General features: G+C 42.6%; 1 non-coding gene across 1 annotated transcript; it reads right to left on the bottom strand.

Annotated features, from left to right (window-relative positions):
• Nucleotides 1–594: 594 nt before the first annotated feature.
• Nucleotides 595–666, bottom strand: TRNAP-AGG. The gene has a single exon. It is a non-coding gene; the product is annotated as a tRNA-Pro (tRNA).
• Between the last annotated feature and the right edge of the window lie 6,409 nt (nt 667–7,075).

The raw sequence follows: 7,075 nt of genomic DNA, 5'->3' as shown, positions 1-7,075 counted from the left end.
CTGTAAATCAGAAAAATATTTTTTTTTAGTTCCTTTCAAATACATATACAGTATAACCGCTGCATATTTCATATCCCCATAAACATATATAGTTGTTTTAGGTTATCATAACACCTTTATAAAAAAAAATACAAATGAAAAACAAAGTACAGCCTCTTTGAATTCTTTTTGAGGCCACTCCAGGTCCTCTGACAGGCGAATCAGACAGCGGCACCTCTTGCACAGATGGCAGGGAACGGCAGCTTATGGCGCTCGTCCCTATGCCATTTGTTTAGAAATGTTCTAGCTATCCTAAGATAAAAATAAAATATTATAAGGGCAGACTAGATAGATCATTTGGTCTTATTTCTGCCATCAATCTATGTTTCTAAGTTTTACATTGTGGTAGCTATATGGAGGTATTGTGCTTCTCTGTATAAGTTACCAAGGCATGAACGCAGCAAAGATCGTAGTTACATATTTATGACTAATTTGTCAGTCCACTGTGGCACGTGTTCGGTGATAAGAAAAGGTACATTATATACTGCATAAATTACCTTTTGTACACAAAACTAGAAGATGAAAAAAATTTTTTTTCCACAGTACACAAAAACAGGGCTCGTCCGGGATTTGAACCCGGGACCTCTCGCACCCTAAGCGAGAATCATACCCCTAGACCAACGAGCCACATACTTTTGCATGTTTTTGCTAAAATTTAAGCATCTGGTTGCCAGAACTACAGTGTAGCACATTTCAGGCAAATTCTTGAAATTCCTTAGGCAGAGACTGCAGTGAATGGAGATGGTAAATAATCGGTGCACTGTAACCAATGTGGGTACAACTCCAGCGAGGACATGGACTATATTCAGCACGGCTGCACTCGATGCTGAAGCTTTACAACATTTCAGCGTGCTGTGTTTTTCCTGTTGCAGTATTTACTTATCATGTGCTGGGAGTCAGTCCTGCCTAATCAAGTTTTTTATTTATTTATTTTTTATATAGAAAAGCCTGTTAAAAGTAGATTGCTCCATGAGACTATGTGCAGTCATTGCTTTGAAAAGATAAACTGATTTGCTTTCTTGGGTCCAATAAATCATTTCCTGGAAGCAAGTGAACTGCCTTTGCACAGGCATACCTCCATTCTATTAGTTCAAACAATATTTAACTCCTTAAGGACACAGCCATATTTCACCTTAAGGACCAGGCCATTTTTTGCAAATCTGACCAGTGTCACTTCATGTGGTGATAACTTTAAAACGCTTTGACTTATCTCGGCCATTCTGTTTTTTCGTCACATATTGTACCCGTATTTTTCGCCCTATAAGACGCACCTAGGTTTTTGAGGAGGAAAATAAGAAAAATGGTTGGTTTGAATTAATGGCGGTCTGTGCATGACACTTTTATGGGGGATCTGTGTATGATGCACTGTTATGGGGTGGGGAATTTGTGGATGGCACTGTTATGTGGGGGATCTGTGGATGGCACTGTTATGGGGGGAGCTGTGGATGGCATTATGATGGGGGGGTCTGTGGATGGCATTATGATAGTGGGGGGATCTGTGGATGGCATTATGATGGTAAGGTGGATCTGTGGATGGCATTATGATGGTGGGGGGGATCTGTGGATGGCATTATGATGGTGGGGGGGGGGGGGTCTGTGGATTTTGGAAGGCAGATTTTGCTGGACTGGTTTTTTGATACCATGTCCCATTTGAAGCCCCCCTGATGCACCCCTAGAGTAGAAACTCCAAAAAAGTTTCCCCATTTTAGAAACTACGGGATAGGGTGGCAGTTTTGTTGGTACTATTTTAGGGTATATATGATTTTTGGTTGCTCTATATTACACTTTTTGTGAGGCAAGGTAACAAGAAATAGCTGTTTTGGCACCGTTTTTATTTTTTGTTATTTACAACATTCATCTGACAGGTTAGATCATGTGGTATTTTTATGTATACTTTATTTTTATTTATGTAAGTTTTACACAATTATTTCATTTTCTAAACAAAAAAAATTATGTTTTAGTGTTTCCATAGTCTGAGAGCCATAGTTTTTTCAGTTTTTGGGCGATTATCTTGGGTAGGGTATGATTTTAGCGGGATGAGATGACGGTTTTATTGGCACTATTTTGGGGTGCGTGTGACTTTTTGATCGCTTGCTATTACACTTTTTGTGATGTAAGGTGACAAAAAATGGCTTTTTGACACCGTTTTTTTTTTTTTTTTTTTACGGTATTCACCTGAGGGGTTAGGTCATGTGATATTTTTATAGAGCAAATTATTACAGATGCGGCTATACCTAATATGTATACTTTTTATTTATTTATATAAGTTTTACACAATAATATCATTTTTGAAACAAAAAAAAAATTATGTTTTAGTGTCTCCATATTCTGAGAGCCATAGTTTTTTCGGTTTTTGGGCGATTATCTTAGGTAGGGTCTCATTTTTTGTGGGATGAGATGATGGTTTGATTGGCACTATTTTGGGGTGCATATGACTTTCTGATCGCTTGCTATTACACTGTTTATTTAGCACAGTTTTAATATTTAATTTTTTATGGTGTTAATCTGAGGGGTTAGGTCATGTGATATTTTTATAGAGCCGGTCGATATGGACGCGGCGATACCTAATATGTGTACTTTTTATTTATTTATGTAAGTTTTACACAATAACAGCTTTTTTAAAACAAAAAAAATGATGTTTTTTTGTGTCCATATTCTGAGCCATATATTTTTTTATTTTTTGCCGATTGTCTCAGGTAGGGGCGTGGCGGGCAGTGATCGGAACAAGGTGCCTGCTCAAATCATTGAGCAGGCACCTTGGGTCAATGCGCGGGGGGGGGGGGGGGGGTCCTGTGTCAATTCAGACCTGCGGTTTGTGGCTTTTACTGGAGGTTGCGGCGGTGATCGGAGAAGCCATCGGGTCCCCGTGCGGCTGTAAGGGGGACCCGATGGCATGGAAGGCAGCGCGATGCCTTCCGGTGATGAGGAGGCCAGAAGCTGTATGAGTAATACACACTGTATTACTCATACAGCCAATGCATTGCAATACAGAAGTATTGGAATGCATTGTAAAGGGGATCAGACCCCAAAAGTGGGACAAAAAAAAAAGAAAAAAAAAAAGTTTTCCCCCCAAAATTGGTAAAAAATAAGAGAAAAAAAGTCGACATATTAGGTATCACCGCATCCGTATCGACCGGCTCTATAAACATATCACATGACCTAACCCCAATAGTACCAATCTAACCGTCACCTCATCCCACAAAAAATTAACCCAAAAAATAAAAAAACTATGGTTTAGAATATGGAGACACTAAAACATAATTTTTTTTGTTTTAAAAAAGCTGTTATTGTGTAAAACTTAAGTAAAGTAAAAAAAAGTATACATATTAGGCATCGCCGCATCTGTAATAACCTGCTCTATAAAAATATCAAGTGACCTAACCCCTCAGGTGAACACCGTAAAAAATAAAAATAAAAACGGTTTAAAAAAAGCCATTTTTTGTCACCTTGCATCACAAAAAGTGTAATAGCAAGCGATCAAAAAGTCATATGCACCCCAAAATAGTGGCAATCAAACCGTCATCTCATCCCTCAAAAAATTAGACCCTACCTAAGATAATCCGCCTAAAAACTGAAAAAACTATGGCTCTCAGACTCTGGAGACACTAAAACATGATTTTTTATTTTGTATCAAAAATTGTATTATTGTGTAAAACTTACATAAATAAATAAAAAAGTATACATATTATGTATCGCCGCGTCCGTAACAACATGCTCTATAATAATATCACATGACCTAACCCCTCAGGTGAATACTGTAAAAAAATATAACTGAGTAGAAAAAGCTATTTTTTGTCACCTTACATCATAAAAAGTGTAATAGCAAGCGATCAAAAAGTCGTACGCAACCCTAATGTCACGGCGCCGTCTAGGAGGCGGGCACGTCCAGACCGCGCGCGCATCATCAGTGCATCCAGCATCACCCGCGCTCCTGATAATACTATGCGTGCATCTATCTGCATTCATGCTAATGGTTTTAGGGCTGAGCACCGAGCTGATCACTCGGTGCTCGGCTGTGTAGTCTGTGTGAAGTCATGTGACACTGGCCACGTCACATGACCCCTCTAGCTCCCTATTTAAACAGGCAATCTGATGGCCACAGATTGCCTGTTATTTAGGTTCCACCTGCGATTTTGTCTTTCCTGGCGTACTGACCCCCTGCTGAACTCTTGACGATCCATTGCTGACTCCTTTGGTACTTCACGACTCTCCTGGTATTTATGACCCGGGCTTCTCCTGACTATTCTCTGCTTGCTCCATTTGTATTTTGTAGATTTCCTGGTATTGACTCGGTCCGTTCACATTCTGTTGTTTGTCTGTCTGTCATCCCTGCACTTATTCCAAGCTAGGGATTGCCGTCCAGTTGTCCCCTGTCATTAGGACTCGCGAGGCAAGTAGGCAGGGCCAGGGGTGAGGGTGGAGCGCAGTGGTCACTTCCCTCCCCCCTGTGTGTGTGTGTACGTGACCGTTACAGAATAACAGGCCTACTGAAACCACTGTACCATGAATCCTCTAGTGACCCTGACTGAGCATGTGTCAAACTTGACGCAGATGGTGCAGGAGCTAGGGGAGAAGATTCTTTCCCTAGAAATAGGACAATACGCCGCTGCTCCTCAGGCCTCTTGTCCGAACTTGAGCCCTCATATGGAGCCACCGATAAAGCTTCCAGAGCCCTTCTCTGGAGTTCGGAGGAAGTTTCACTCCTTTAAGGAGAGCTGTAAATTGTATTTTAGTTTACGCCCCTTGTCTTCCGGGTCGGAAAGCCAACGGGTGGGAATTGTTATATCCCGCTTACAGGGGGTTCCCCAGGAGTGGGCCGTTTCTTTACCCCCTGATGCTAGTTTAACCACGGTAGAGGTTTTTTTTCAGGCTCTGGGTACCCTGTATGATGAACCAGACAGGGCCCTGGTAGCCGAAACTGCGCTGAAAGCATTGGTTCAAGGCAACCTCTCTGTGGAGGAGTATTGCACCCAATTTAGAAGGTGGTGTGTTCCCTTAGGGTGGAATGAGCCAGCTCTTAAGTGTCAATTCAGGTCAGGCCTATCCGATAATCTAAAAGACCTACTAGTGAGTTATCAGCTCCCTGAGACTCTTGAGGAGACTATGACCCTAGCAGTCTAACTCAACCGACGTGTGAGAGAAAGACGACAGGAACGACAGTTCTCTTTTCAGGTACTGGTCCAGTCTGAGGGTTGCACCAGGAGTGGTGTGGAGGTCTCCTCTGAAGAACCTATGCAAATTGGGATGACCAGAGGGGATCAGCGCCGCAGACGTGGGATCTGTTTCTACTGTGGAGATCCTGACCATTGGATCAATCAGTGTCCAAAGAGGATCCTTTCTGATAAGGCTTCCAAGACAAGACCACCAAGGGACCAGGTACTCCCTGTTATTACTAAGAGTAAGCTTTTAGTTCCTATAACAATTTCTCTGGGTTCTAATAAGTGGTCGGGTCAGGCCTTTATAGATTCAGGCTCAGCAGCCAGCTTTATTGACCAGGGGTAGGCTACTAGACAGGGTATTCCCATTTTTGTTTTACCCACGCCCATCCATATCATGGCCATCGACTCCACTCCCCTGGTGGGGGGTACTGTGAGGTCATGTAACTCAGAGATTTCCTTAGCTGTGGGAGTGTGCCACTTAGAGAAATGTTCCCTGTTAGTCCTAGAGAACTTACCAGACGAGGTGGTATTGGGGATGCCGTGGCTCCAATTACACAATCCTACGATTGATTGGACCAGAGGGGAACTGGTGAGTTGGGGATCTGAGTGCGGCTCGTGTTTAGCTAGAATACGGGTTGGGTTCTCTGTGGAGACTGAGGTATTACCTGCAGTCATAAAGGAGTATGCTGATGTGTTCTCGTCATCGTCCACAGAGGCTCTTCCTCCCCATAGACCTTATGATTGCACCATAGTCCTGGAGAAGGGGGCAAGGTTTCCTAAGGGGCGTATTTACAATCTTTCCAAACCTGAACGTGAGGCCATGGGAGATTACATTAAGGAGAGTCTCATTAAGGGGCACATTAGACCCTCGGTTTCTCCCATGGGGGCGGGGTTTTTCTTTGTTAAGAAGAAGGATGGTGGTCTTAGACCCTATATACGATATTCTTAGGGAGTTCTTGGGAAAATTTGTCATTGTATATCTCAACGACATTTTGATATTTTCCCCTGATTTTAAGAGTCATGTGTTTCATGTTAGACAGGTGTTGGAGGTGTTGAGAGAGAACCAATTATCTGCTAAACAGGAAAAATGTGTTTTTGGGGTGCAGGAGATTATATTTCTCGGACATGTTCTGACTCCCCATGCCATAAAGATGGATCCTAGCAAGGTTTTAGCGATTAAGGGATGGGTAAGACCATCATCCTTAAAGGCCTTACAACGTTTCCTTGGATTCGCTAACTACTACCGTAAGTTCATAAAGAATTTCTCGGTAATCGCTAGACCACTGACCGACCTCCCTAAAAAAGGGGCGGATCTGGAAAATTGGTCTACTGAGGCCTTAGATTCATTTGAAACCCTAAAGGATGCTTTCAGTAGCGCTCCCGTTCTAACCCAGCCAGATCAGGAAAAACCTTTTATCGTGGAGGTGGATGCTTCTGAGGACGGGGCAGGAGCAGTCCTCTCGCAAGGTCCTGCTACCCTCACTAACCTGAGACCTTGTGCTTTTTTTTCCAGAAAGTTTTCCCCCTCTGAGAGAAATTATGACATAGGAAATGGGGAGTTACTGGCCATTAAGTGGGCATTTGAAGAAGTGAGACATTTTCTTGAGGGGGCAAAACATTGTGTTACTGTTGTTACCGATCATAAGAACCTAATGTTTCTTGAGTCGGCTAAAAGGTTAAATACCCGTCGGGCTAGATGGGCATTGTTTTTTACTCGCTTTAATTTTTCCATAACTTTCAGACCTGGAAGTAGAAACGTGAAGGCCGACGCACTCTCTCTGAGTTTCTGTGCGTACCAGCCTACAGAGACTCCACCTGAAACCATTTTACCAGCTAAGGTCTTTGTAGCAGCCTTGTCTCAGGACATCACGACTCTC

The sequence above is a fragment of the Bufo bufo genome, chromosome 1 (genome assembly GCF_905171765.1).
Source record: "Bufo bufo chromosome 1, aBufBuf1.1, whole genome shotgun sequence".
NCBI lineage: Eukaryota > Metazoa > Chordata > Amphibia > Anura > Bufonidae > Bufo > Bufo bufo.
Note: the sequence above shows the minus strand (reverse complement) of the source record. Positions and strands in the feature narration are given on the sequence as shown.